Raw genomic sequence first — 14619 nt, 5'->3', positions numbered from 1 at the left:
TGAATTTTGATCAACATCAGATTACTTACCTAGATGTACTGATAACTAGGAATACAGATAACACCTTCAGCACACAGGTATTTAGGAAACATCCAGAATATAACACCCTACTACACGCATTCAGCTTTCATCCAAAACATATAGCCAAAAATATCCCTAAGTCACAATTTATCAGAATGAGACGCATTTTTTCAGATGACAATACATTTCATGCTTTTCGTCATGATATGATTGACAGGTTTAAGGAAAGAAGTTATAACATGGGTCATGTTATTACTGCTAGCAATCATGCATCACAACTTAATAGCGATGATCTTCTCAGATACAAAAAGAAAACTCATACAAATTGCAACACCTTAAGATTCACCACGACTTATGGTAGAAATACAAATAAATTGATTGATTGATGCTATCAACAGACATTGGAACATTCTCTTAGCAGACACTGGTTTGTCTCAACATTTATCTGAAACTTGTCTTTTTTCATTTAGAAAAGGCAAAAATTTGGCAGCACACTTTAATCATTACAAACATCATTCAGAATCTAAAAAAATCTGCATATGATTCAAACTTCTATATTAGGTGACAAACTTGTGGGCTGTATGCCCTGTGGACATTGTACCAATTGCAAGTTTGTTTTAAAAACAAAACATTTCTCTAGTAATAATACAAGCAATATATATGATATTCAGTTTTTTTCAAATTGCAATACAGACTGGGTTATATGTATGGCTTCTTGCAGTTGTCACACATTTTATGTTGGTCAAACATCTAGACCAGTCAAACTACGTATATCAGAACATCTTAGTGATGTCAAGTGTAAACGTCCAAACAATGCTTTATACAAACATACCCTCAAACATACCACAGCTAGTTTTCATTTTATTATCATTGACAAAATAATAGGGGATAGAACTAACAAATCAGGATGGCATACTAAACTGAATGCAAAGGAGAAAAAATGGATTGTAAAATTGTGTGCTTTATTTCAGCCTGGTCTCAATGAATATATATATATATATATATATATATATATATATATATATATATATATATACATATTCATGAGCTCACCAATGAAATTTTGTTATGAACTAAGCTTTATTATATAAGAACCTTTCAATAAGTTTTGTATTTTCAAACTGATGAAGGCTAGGTAAATGCCTTAGCCGAAACCGGTCTGTTTATGTGGTTCTTTATAATATATTAAATTTATTTTTACAGCTCACAGTTGCTGGCTTTTTCTTCTTTTTTGGAAATGTTATGTTACTAGCCGTGCATTCGCCTCCGTGCAGGGGAAGCTTTTCTTGTGTAGTTTGAACTTACCACAATTTTATAATCCTTAAAGTTTAATTTGTTTAGCTCATTTGTTACTAAGTGGGATTGCTAAATGAATGCAAAATCTGCTTTATTTAGCATTAAATATTTGTTGACACTACTCCTATTTATAGGACTGTTCAACCTATTGGCATTAATAGGTATAATGCTAAATATTATCATTTGATGGAGACTGCTGTTATAAGTAAATCTGAAATGTGCTTTCTTTAATTCATTATAACAAATCCATTTTTTAAACTGTTAAGTACAATTTAAAAACTCTAAATTTGGAAATAAAACCATATATTTTAATAGCCTTCTGCATGGATAAAGTATATCTAGGCTTACAATATCTCTCATAGAAGCCACAAATTAGCCCTCTCATGACATCTAGTGGAATGCCTAGCTACTGCAGGTTAAGAGTAAGCAGAAGGAAAACTGCATGCACACTAAAACATACAAAAGGAAAAATTCAATTTAATATACTATGTATGCACAAACTAAGAACAAGAAGACGTATACAGTTTCTTAAAATTCTTTTTATATAAACAGACTAACTAAGATAAATTGATTAATCCTAATAATTATATGTTGCTATGAGTAAATACAGGACTGCAATGTCATTAAAGCAGTCAGGAAAAAAGATGCCTTTAAAATGTCATTGTCAGAAACATATTTGTAATTCATATTTAAATATAAATGTAATTTAAATTAAATAAATAATTATTTACAGTAAAACATATGCTTATAAGATTTTTTAGATAAAAAATAATTGCTAAAGGAATGAAAACAGTTCAAACATTCATTCTTGAATCTGATTGGCTGTTAGAGTTCAGTGAAGATAAACAGGTTCAGAGGTCACGTCTACTTCCTTGAAGACATCACATATTGTTTCTCATGAGTTTGTGAGCTAACTAAAGCCTTTAGAAACTTCAGCTTGTCAAAAAAGTCATCAAAATTCCATCAGAAAAGTAGGTAGGTGGAAATTTTCTAATGAAGTGAAGCTTTTAAGCATAACTAGTAAAATGATGAATATTTAAAATAAAGGCTCCAAATTACCAATCATACATAACTATATGATATATTAGCTAAATGGAGCACATTGCAGACGTTCAGCTAAGTAGTAAATGTATACATAATAATAAAATGTCACCACTTTCTTTTTAATTAGTTAACAGTAACGCAGTAAGCATTTCTCTCTCTCCTGCAGTGATTAAATATTATGACAATAGGACTAAAACAGAAAGGGAAGGCACATACACAAAGAAATAAGTATAGGATATAAAATAAATATCTATATAAATATATGAAATGAGTAAGTGATTTTATACAATTTCACTAGTGCTATGCCATGTATATAAAGAGATAAAAGTATAAAATAGTAGTTTGTAGTTGGATAACATTTTAATTTACTTGAATTTTGAATAATATGTATTATTTATGAAGTTAGCATTGTTGTGGGAAAGATAATAGGAGAGAAAAAAGAAGTTACTTTACCTTCTGTGCATGATTCCTCATTATTTAGAAGGGAGGAAACAAAAACTTGCATGAAATGTGAAGTTATGTATAATCATTTGTCTCTGGGTTTCTTTTTTTTCTTTAATAGTCCACTTATTTTTTTAAGTTTGTTTTTTTAAGTTCATTGAAAAATCTATGGGTTCAGGTTGATTTAAAAAGTTCTTTTTTGGACAAATGTGGATGATTCTTCAAGAGAGTCAAAAATTTTCTTTCCTTCTGGCAGAGATAGTCTTATTCTTGCTGAGAATATGAGTTGTGCTTTGATTCCTTCCTTTTTAATGATTTTATTAGAGGGACACATGCTCTTCTTTTGGACATTACAAGGGGTGAAAGATGTTGTCAACCCTGATGGTTTGGTCACCAATATTTAATGGAGCAAGGAACCAGACAGTTCTTAAAACAAAGTCTTTGTCTTGAGTGGAGCTAAATCTTACAATAATAGATCTTGGATGGCTGTATTTACTGGATACAGAAGTTGTAGTTAAAGACCTGTGTTTCCTTTCTATACTGAAGGATAGTGCTCCAGGCAGGTTTAGGATTTTAGGAATCCAAGAAGTCAGGAAATTAATCATATTGACCCCCTTCTTCTGCTCCGGGATGCCATAGATTCTTATGCTGTTTCTCCTGGTTCTAGTCTCAGTGTTGTATATCTTTTCAATGAGTCTGGTGTTTTCTGGAAAAAGAAAGTCTATGCTTTTCTCTCTTTCTATTAAACTGTAGTCTGTATCTGATACAGAATCTTCCAAAGCAGCAATCTGGGCAGTTTGTTGTTTAAAGACTTCATTTAATAAGGTTATTTGTTTGGTGGTATCTTATTTTATATTTTCCACTTTTACGTTTAGTTTGTCTATTTTACCCATCAAGTCTTGAACTGTAGTAAGGATTGCCTGTATTCATTGAAGTTACTTGCTGAGAAAATTTGGAGCTGCTCATCTTCCCTTGTGAATGTGATTTTAATGTACCTTCTATTTGAAAGTTTGACAGGAAAATATGAAAAGTTTAGCTTAAAAATTACACCAACTCATAGCTTACAACTTCCAGAATTTGATTTTAGTAGATTCAGGTTTTTGTTGGTGAAGTTAAATAAAAAATTCTGTTAGGAAAAAATGAATACTGCAGAGCTCAAGAACTCTGCTGCTTTTAGCTTGCCATCCAAGCCATACCCCCCCCCCCTTTAAGTTTTCTTCTAAATAATTATAAACTCTGTCAGCATCTATTTCAGTGTATATTTTATAGATTGATGTAAGGCAAGTTATTGGTCTGTACTTTTTAGGATAGCTTGCAGGTTTGCCCTTAAGTAGGAATATTGTTTTTCCTGTTGTCATCTAGGTTGGTGTCTGTTGAGGGTGAGCATATAAATAGTTCTTATTCATGGCTAAATCTTCATGTAAAGATGTTAATACTTTTAGCCAGAAGTTAGGTACTGCATCTGGGTCTGGGGTTTACCAATTAGGAGCTTTTCTTAACTTTGTGTCAATCTTTTTGGCCGTTACTTCATCCCATTTCATATCCTGAATATTTGAACTTCTTATTCTCTCTTTTACTTCTTCTATCCATACAGCATCTTTGTTATGTTCCACAGGATCTTCATAGATATTTCTCCAAAATGTATCGTATTTCTTCTTTTCTTGGTGGTATTTCAATTAATTTGCCTTGTTTTTCAATTCTCTATAAAACTGTTTTGGGTAATCAATAAATTGTTTATTTTGTATTTTCCTTTATATTTATATTCATATCTTCTAAGTTTTTCTGCCAGTGATGATATTTTTAGTTTATTATTTGATGATACATCCTGATCTGTTCTGATACTGTGCATTGCTTTTATCACATCTATCTTTTTGAGTATTTTTGATAATCTGTTTCCTCTTTTATACTCTTCTAACATGATACTTCTTGCCTTAATTGCTTTAAAGTTTTTTTCTACTCGATACTTCCTTGATGGCAAGAAATGTTAGGAAAGACTTCCGGCTGTCTATTTCCTTTGTAATGAATAAGCTAGGAAGAAAAGTTTCCAAAGTTACACTTTCCAAATGGGTTTCACACTGTATCGCCTATGTCCATGACTGACACAACTGTCCTTTGCCGGGTAGACCCAAGGCTCATTCCACCAGGGCACAGACAACTTTTACCACCTTTTCAGGTATTAATCAACAGATGAGCTCTGTGTTGGCTATCATTTGGTCCTCCATGCATACATTCAATAAGCAATATAAACTGTTTTCCATCTTTAAGACTAAGAGATTCCTTTGGTGTCCCTGTCCTCAAGGGTCTCCTGTCATTATGCCACCATGGAGTTCAAGTAGCATGGGATTCTGGCCCATTGGTTGAATTGGGCTGACTGAATGAACAGGATACAAAAGTTATGTAGTTCCCATAATGCTAAATCTTTTCATTTGTGCCCATCTGATATGACAACCCTCCATCCTCTTTCCTTGCACATGTAGCACCTAAAGGACTTTAGCATTTCCCTTTATACACATGGTGGTGAATTTATATGCATTTATATATGTGGATGTGGCACCAAACTCAGTCTGAAGAATTACTAGGTCCTGGTGCATGATGGGAAGGCAAAGTTTAAAGGGGCATGAGGCAAGAGCACTAATGTTGCCAATTCAGATCTGAGAAATGGCTTGAGGACCCATTGATCGTATTGAACGGACATGAATGAAAAGATCTAGCATTATGATAACTACGTAACTTTCATTTTTTCAGCATAGAACTAATCAAATTCACAAATTCAGGGGGTATGGATGACCCTAGGAGAAGAAGGTAGCATCGATCTATTTCAGAGGCCATTGGTATGTTATAGTTTATAATTTTATTAACTTAGCAAGTGAGTCAACTGGATTTTCAGTGATGAAAAATATGGCATTACCACTAAAGAACTGACTGTACAGTGTAAAACAGACAATCCTGAAGAAAAAAACACTTGTATTTGAGAAGCTTTCCCAGCTTGCTGGGGATGTCGCACTTTTTTCAGGAACAAAACAGAAAGCAGGCAGAGAGAATCTCAACACTGGAGGGAAGATTAGAAATACTGTAGGAGAATATGGACAGCGCTGCTTAATCAATGATATTTAATGAGGTAAATACTGACTCATTACATAAAAAGTTATAAAAAACTTCGAGATAAAATAGATGATTTAGAGAATAATTTTAGATGAAATAATGTGCACATTATTAGAATTACTAGAATAAACCATTGGTACAGAGAAGTTTGAATCTTTTGTCATTTTGTCACAAAAATTACTTTGTCTGCTACAAAAACTTCCTGGCAAATAGATTCACAAAGTAAATCAGAGATGCCAAGGTGCAGGCAGGTTCAGGCATGTACTCATGGCACTTGCTTTCTTCAAAACAAGGGAATGGTTTGCTATACATAGCATAAACTTAAGAGAATACAGTATATTTCTCTCCAGCCCTCATTCAGCAGAGATAAGACTGGTCACACTTAATCATACCTGTCAATGATTTGCAGAATGTCTAAATGTTTGACTGATATTTTGTCTATGCTTCATAACATTGGTTTTCTGGCAAATCAGTGATGACTGAAGTCATTAAATAATGACAGATGTTTGAGTTTCAGACTTCATATCCTTCAGAAAAAGATGATTGTTAATGTAAAAACTGCAAAATCTGTCAGTCTGTCAAATTTAGGAGAGTAAAAGTTAAACTCTCCTTAGTATGGGGGCTTTGTCCCACTATTACCTTTGTCTTTGTTGAGAATTTTTCACATGCTGAGAGACTAAGGGATATACATGTATGTATTTTACCAGGCAGGCTTTACTACTGTGCATTTGTATCCAGCGGTGCTAGTAGTTAAGAATAAGGATGCTTCCAGGCAGTTTGTGGACCTTCTTAGGGAAAACAAAAACTGAACATTACTCCAAAGGAAATATGAAGCGTATACTGGAGATTAAGGAGATGGAGCAGTGGACCATTAAAATGCAGGAAAGATGAGATTGTGATAGAGGCAGACCAAACCCTCTGCCATAATGCCAGGGAGAGCAAATACAAGACACATGAGTTACAAGACAGCGGACAAACAAAAAGCATCCTGTGTTGAAGAGCAGGGACATGACTGAAATAGAAGCCAGAGAGACCATCTGTATAAGACAGAATTTTTTCTATTGGATCTATACAGAGGATAGACACAGAATGTACAGGAAAACAAAAGTGACTCAGGTTCATTAGGTGAATACTGTTGGTGAAGGAAAAGCTTGGAAAATTAGACTATACAATAGATCACTTTAAACTAAGAAAATGCCAAGACAAGAATTAATCCTAGCCTTGCCACATATTGGGCAGACAGAATTTGATATGTAAATTGGACAATGATTATAAACTGCATGGGCCAACACGAGCGTATGAGTTTTATATATATATATATATATATATATATATATATATATATATATATATATATATAAACTATATTGATTTTCTGAGGCTGTGTAAAATGGGTATTGAACTTTGACCATTCTTTTTATGACATTGTAGAGACATTTTTACTGCTTGCCAGTATGGGAATTTGATTTTGTTATTTTCATAGTGGACAGAAACTAACTGAAGTATGATCCATTTTTGATGGAGAAAATGATCCACTAAACATGATTTTTTAATGATATCAGTCTTAATGCCCACTGGTTTTTATAGGACTAACATTCTCAGCATGCTCAAAGTCTTGCAAGATCATCCTTATATTGTTAATGAATGTTAAGAATTGTTTAAACACATGCCTTTGCTTTTCCTATGAATCTATTTCACAAAAGAGTCCATACACATTGTAGGCAAATGCTTATAACAGGTGGACAAATAGTGCCATCTTATATAAAACATTAAGGCATATAATTTGCCATTAACAATTGCCATCTAACACAACTGTTTTTGTAGATTAATATCAGTTTAAATGATTGTGAATTTATTATGAATTTATTATATGCATAATTTGCATAGATCTACCAACATGATTAAACAGCAGTATGTTATGCCCTTTTGTCATAGATCACTGAAACATTTTGTCACTGATATCTTCAGTCTGTCTTGCACATTTACAGAGATATAACCCATTCTTTGCCTATAACATAAGTTTTTCTGACAAGCAAAATACAGGTTTTCTTTCATAAATTTGCAATGTAAAATCATCATCTATAGACTGACCTGTACACTAACACATGTATAGCACATTGTCTACCAAAGAGATATCATATTTGATAATTTTGTAATTCATGTTATTTATCAGATATTATAAATCCAATGAAGTGTGTTTTCAGTAGAAGAGTTTGGAGAAAAGCTCTTAGGAAGCAAGTGGTTTCCTGGCTTGGAAGATCTCAGGAAGTAAAGGCGTCAATTAGCCTCTTGTTGTTCAGGATTAAATGAGATAACAAGCTTACTTGAAAGTTAAGGAGATAATATGGTGATGTTTTTTCCATAATATAATATATCTGACGTGTCTGTATATGACTTCTTATAATGATAGTAGTGGTCTTTGCTTGAGTAAAGAATTTGCATAAACATTGTAAAAACTGGATAAGCATAGGAAAATCAAAAGGCATTTACTCTCTCTCCCTCACCTTGAAAGAATGGGTGGTCAGATGAATTTTCTTAATGATATCAAGATAAATTGATTTGACAGTCTTTTGTAAAGGGTCAGTGGAGGAAGATGACTGGTAAATACTGTCATGCTTGTGATTTAGAGTATTCTTGGCAAGCTAAACAAGATATATACGCAAATCTCATATGTCTGCCCATGGTACACTCCTACCCTAGCACTGAAATCCTGAACAAAAACTGTCTGGGAGTAGGGAGCATTTTAGCTCTACTACACAGAATTTTCTAACACATCAGATACATACTGGCAAACTATTAATAGGAAAGGCTGCACAGGTAAGAAGAGAAAGTGATTTTTCACAAGAAACCAAATTAAAACTGCTAGGAAGTTACAGCACAATAAATACAGCAATTATATGATATGCAGGTTAAAAACCAAGTTGGGGTAAGAGATGGGTAGCTGTGTTTTTATGTAAATCCGTTCACACTGACTCAGAATGTTTAATCATCAGTAATGTCGACAGGTGGATTATGTTGTAAAGTACCATTGAGCATCTTAAGAGTATACTGGGCAGTATAAGTACTCCAGAATTCTTTCAGGGCTTCTTACAATTGGGTAAACTCACAAATCTGCATTACCTTCATTTGGGGGTGGACTTTAATTTGACTCTGGATGATAATCTTGATAGACTTTTTAGCAAAGAAAGAAAACCATACAAAAAGTACAAAAGCAACTTACAGAATTGATTAAGGAGGGGAGTAAATAGATGTTTGGAGGAAGTTTCATGAAGAGCAGAGGCAATTTACTTTCTGTAGAAATAACTCCAACTAAGTCAGCAGACTTGATCATTTTCTTTGTCCAAGGCTGATTCTCCCACAACTATGAAATACAGAAATTATGGAAAGATACATTTCCAGCCACACAAATGTAAAACTCAGCAATAATCTGGGAAAGGATACTAGTCACAAAAAAATTGACATTGGGGACATTATAAATAGAGATCAGAGAATGCAAACTATAACATGCTGGGGGATTGCAGAACAAACAATAGAAATCAACTGAATATAGAAAGACTCAATGAGAGTATGGGGAGATGTTACTATATTTGTCACCAGAGCAAAGCTGATGGCAGAAGATGGGAAGAGTAGAAAATATGAGACATTAATTAAAGAGAAAGAGGAGAAATTATCAACATTGCAAAAATCCCTAACCCCAGCACAACCAAATGCATATGAGATTCTTCTTAAAATTTGCAAGGTCAATTGTGAATTGTAAAAACTTACTACCACAGAAGAAGAAGCTGTGATTTTGACAAAAGGTAGTTACTGGTGGCATTTTGGGAGCAAAGAGTAAACAAATTGCCTGTCTACAAGCATTATCCCTCAAGATAATGGATGATAGAGCAGGGACAGTTATGGGTCAGAACACATAGGAATGTTTTCAAACTTTATAATGAAATACTTTTTACAGAAGAAGGTAACAGGAGACCAACCATGTGTTTCTCAGAGACAAAAGCTAGAAGAAAGATTAGTTTGGAACACCATGCCTATTTTGATAAAGATATTACTGATCTTGAATTGCACTCTACAATAAAGAAACTAAAAAGAAAGATAATACACCCAGTCCAGCCAGACTACAAGGGAGTGTACAATGTAAGGCTAAAAAATTGCTAGACTTATACAATAGTATTATAGAAGCAGGTGAACCCCCTTCCATGCACACTGCAATGTTTACAGTAATTCTTAAAGAAAAAGCAGACACTACACAAATTGTCAATTATAGGTTGATATCCTTGGTAAACACAGATGTTAACATTTTGGCTAAGACTATTGCCTTCAGACTAGATGGGATACTACCACATCTCATTTGCCAAGTACAGGGAGGCTTCATAAGAAGGTGACAATTTATCAATAGTTGCTAACTGTCTCTAGTTTTTTTGAAAACATTTCAGAATAAAATGTACTCATCCACCCTTTGTTGATCATGTTAGTCCCACTAGGCTAGAGAATCTTCAGAGATGACCCTAGGTGGTCTTCATAGTACTAGGGGAAATTTGGACAGGATATCTGGGAACTTCCCCTACTCTTCAGCAAAGGGGGATGCATTAGAGTGTGGCATGGCTTTCTTTTGGTTTCCATTCCAGGTGCGTAGGCAGCCCAGAGAAACACGAGGAATGGCATGAGTCAAACGGAAGAAGCAATGGAGAACAAAAGTATGAGTAGGGAAATGATGTCACAAGTATCTAAAAGTCATACAAATTTTACATAGGTGAAAGAATTGTCTGTACCAGAGGAGAAGGAGATAATGTAGCAAAGGAGTGTATCAGAGGTTGCAACAGAAACAGGAATGGATTCAGAGGACCTGATTCAAGTTTGAGGGGGAGATGAAGAGTCAACAGGAGTGTAAATATTACAACTCTCCAATCCAGAGGGTTGCAGGATGATTATTTAAAAGAACTTATAAATCAAAGTGAGCCAGAGAGTGACGTTGCAGCATATTGGGGTGAGATAATGGAGAAAATATAACAAGAAGAGAATGCAGAGCAAACAGCAAGAAAGAGGCCATATGCACAAACAGTGAAGGAGGGAGAGATAAGGATTGAGGAGGGGAAGGAGATAAAGAAGAAAGTTAGTGTGATTAAGCAGTAAAAAAGAAAAAAGGTTTAGACAGGTATGATGTTTGGGACTCGGTGATTGCACCACTGGGTGTTACAGCAAAAGAGGTAAGAGCCTTCATTCTTATTAATAAAGAGACATTTTGTTCTATAATATTAGTGACTGGTCAGGCCATGGAAAACTTTATAGAAAAATACGAACAAAAAAGGAGTGATACTCCATCGTCAGAATATGTGGTGCAATCATTCTTAGAGAAACAAAACAGAGAGTTATGGTACAATTCAGAACTGAAATTGAAAAAAACACTTAGAAGAAGATTTATTTTACTTATGTAAAGATGTTATAAACACAACATAAATTTATGGTGAAAGGGGGTTATGGACTGGGGGATGGGAATGTGAGGTTATACTAAAAATGGAAAATGATAATGTGATACATATTCCTAGTGTTATTAATGCAAATGGCAATAGCGGTTTTATGAAATATAGAGGACAACTTAAGAAAATGTTTTTTCTGCTGAAAAGATGATCATTTGATTAGTGAATGTGACAAATGAAAAGGTTTTATATGTAGTAAAACTGCACACGAAGCAAACAAAAATTTGAGTTGAAATGTAAGAAATGTGGTAAAACTGGGCATACACGGTTAGATTGTGAAGAAAATGTGGAAATTATAGAAAAAGAAGATATTCAAAAAGTAGATTAGGATAAAAAAAGGAAAAGAGCAAGAATGATAGACTGAGACCAAAGATATAGAAATAAATACAAAAGAAAGGCAGAAAGAAAGGGAAGAAGTATCATTGAACACAAGCAAAGAAGAATATGTAAATTGCCAGATAGTGAGAGGAAAGAAAAACTCTAGAGAAAAAAGTGAAAGAAAGGAAAAGGAAATTCAAAAGTCTAATTACAAAAGAAAGCAAAAAAGGAAAAGGATGAGAAACATAGTATATTAATTTCTATTAAAAGATGAAGATTTTAGCTTTAAGTGTTAATAACATGATAAAATTTTAAGGGTAGAATGGGAATTTTGGAATGGTGTGTCTTAATAAATGCTCATATTACTGTATTAGAGATTACTAGATTATTAACAGATGAAGAAAGAAAACAAACTGAAAAGCTATGGGATGGACCTATCATTTGGAATATGAGAACAGACACTTGTTCAGAGATGTGTATACTGTGTCAAAAAGATATCAAAATATTAGATGTTATCTATAGCTGAATAAGGGCAAATTACAGTATTAGATGTAAGATGGAACTCAAATGTATTTAGAACTATTGCTATATATGCATATGTCACAAAGAAAGAAAGATAAATAATGTTTTAAAAGGTCCTTAACTATGTTTGTATTAATATGGATATAACATTAGTGGGAAACTTTAATTGTAATTTAAGAACAAGTAAAAAAATACTAGTGATGTCAAAATAGTAAATGAAATAATGAAATGTGACAAATTATATATATGGGACAATATACATTGGACCTATAGAAGAAGTGAGATTAAAACTGAAATTGATTTTTGAAATTGATTTTTTAATATCAGATAGTTTAAAAATCTTACAGCAAGGAATAAAAGGCAGGATTTTCTGACCATACAGTGATATGGATAAAAGTGCATGAGAAAGAAGAATATATGAAAATAGGTAAAGGAATTACAAGGTTGAATGAAAAAGAATCAAAGCAAGATGATATGAGAGAAATAATTACGGTATGGAAAGACCATATAGACATGAGAATGTTTTATGAAAATTGTACAACTTGGTGGATATGGCTTAAGCAAAAATATAAAAAAATGCTTATTTGAACGTATGCAGAATAAGAGAAAAAAAATTAAACTATAAACATTAAGTCAAGATATGTTTCAAGAATTGATAAATTAAGAAAGAGCTTTTTATGGAAAAGAGAAAGAAATATATGAAATGAATCACGTAAGAACAAAGAATTTACTACTTAAACAAACATATTGCTTATAAGGAAGAAAAGAAGATGTAGCACCTTATTTAAACAAGTTGGTGAAAGAAAATAAAAAAGTAATAAGAGAGTTAAAGGATAAAGAAGGAAATAAAGAAACAACACAAGAAGGGATACGTGGAATTATTAAAGAACACATACGACAATCAATTATAAAAAAGAAATGAAACAAAAGCAAAAGTATGCAGTTAATAGATTAAAGAAGACAATTAAAGCTTGGAACAAAAAATAAGCCCGGAAGAGCTAAATGAAGTATTAAAAGACATTAATTTGAACACAGTGACATGATTATATGGTACTGAATATCATATGTATAATGAAATGGAAATATGGCAAAAAGTGATATTTGTAGAGGTGTTTAATGAATGGTTAGAGCTAGAAATAGTACATAAAGAAATATGTATGAGTAATAATATTCCTATGGAAAAATGGAGAAAAAGATGATACAAGGAACTGGAGACCAATAGTACTAAATAAAATAAACTATAAGATATTTATGAGAATAATAACTAAAAGGTTAACAAATAAAATAGATAAATTACTTGAATAAATTATATTTATTAGATAGGGAAAAGGAAGTCAAGATTTATTATGGTTAATAAAGGAAGTAACAAATGATATTATAAGCAAAAATCATGCTAGGAGATCTAAGTAAGGTAGTTGGTAAAATTCATTATGGTTCTCTATGGGAAATTATAGAGGCATATAATATAAGTAGAAAAGTAATACAGGTAATTCAATTGACATATGAAAGGAATAACATTAAAATAAATATGAATGGATGGATAACTGAAAAAATAAAAATAGAATGTGGAATAAGACAAGGATGTCCAGCTAGCAAAATTATGTTTTCTTTAGTGATGAATGTCATAGTGAATAAGATTAATAAAGTGACAGATATTGTAGGATACAAGATGACTGAAGAATTGCAGTTACCTATAATGTTTGCAGATGATATCATATTAATCACTAGAAATAAAGAATGGATGAAAGAAATAAGTACAAAATTAAATAAATCATTAAAGAAGATTGATTTATGTATAAATAAAAAAGTAAAGATTTTGGATGTAAAGGAACTATAGAAGACATAAAATTTAATGAAGAAACCATAGATGTATTAGGAATAGTATTTGGAGTAAATGACTGTAAGAATAAGCAACAGGAAAGGGTGGTTCAAGAAATAAAGAATATATGTCCTTTTGTAAAACATTTAGATTATCATACAGAAAGAAAGTGCATTTCAGAAATTCTATCCTATTAGGAAAATAACATATTTAGCTAACACTTACATGTTGCCAACATAATATGAAAAATAATTATGAAGGAAGAGTTAGGAGGATCAAGCCTAATAAATCCACTTGTCCATGCAGCATCACTGACTCTAGATAGAGCTTTGAAATGTTATTCCAATGAAAATAAGAATTTGACAGAGCTTATTTTATACTATAAGTATAAATGTTTCTGGAAAAAATGGAAATAAGAAAAGGCTCAAAATGTTCTGAATGAAGATGCAAAGGAATATCAAAATACAATTATATTATGGACATTAAAAGTGAATAAGACTGAAAAGAACAATAAAGAATGTTTTTTAAATATTGCGAAAACATACTATTTGGTTGACCGTTGGAAACATTTAGATATAAAGA

At 32.5% G+C, this 14619-nt stretch overlaps 1 protein-coding gene across 2 annotated transcripts in view; it reads right to left on the bottom strand.

Moving 5' to 3' along the window:
* Positions 1–14619, bottom strand: part of LOC122811888 (delta-like protein 1) — a 540266-nt gene that overhangs the window by 34346 nt on the left and 491301 nt on the right. The window lies entirely within an intron of this gene.

This window comes from Protopterus annectens, chromosome 9.part0 (assembly GCF_019279795.1).
Source record: "Protopterus annectens isolate FY-2018-M chromosome 9.part0, PAN1.0, whole genome shotgun sequence".
NCBI classification, from domain to species: domain Eukaryota; kingdom Metazoa; phylum Chordata; order Ceratodontiformes; family Protopteridae; genus Protopterus; species Protopterus annectens.
The sequence above is the reverse complement of the archived record's forward strand: the minus strand, read 5'-3'. Positions and strand labels throughout refer to the sequence as shown.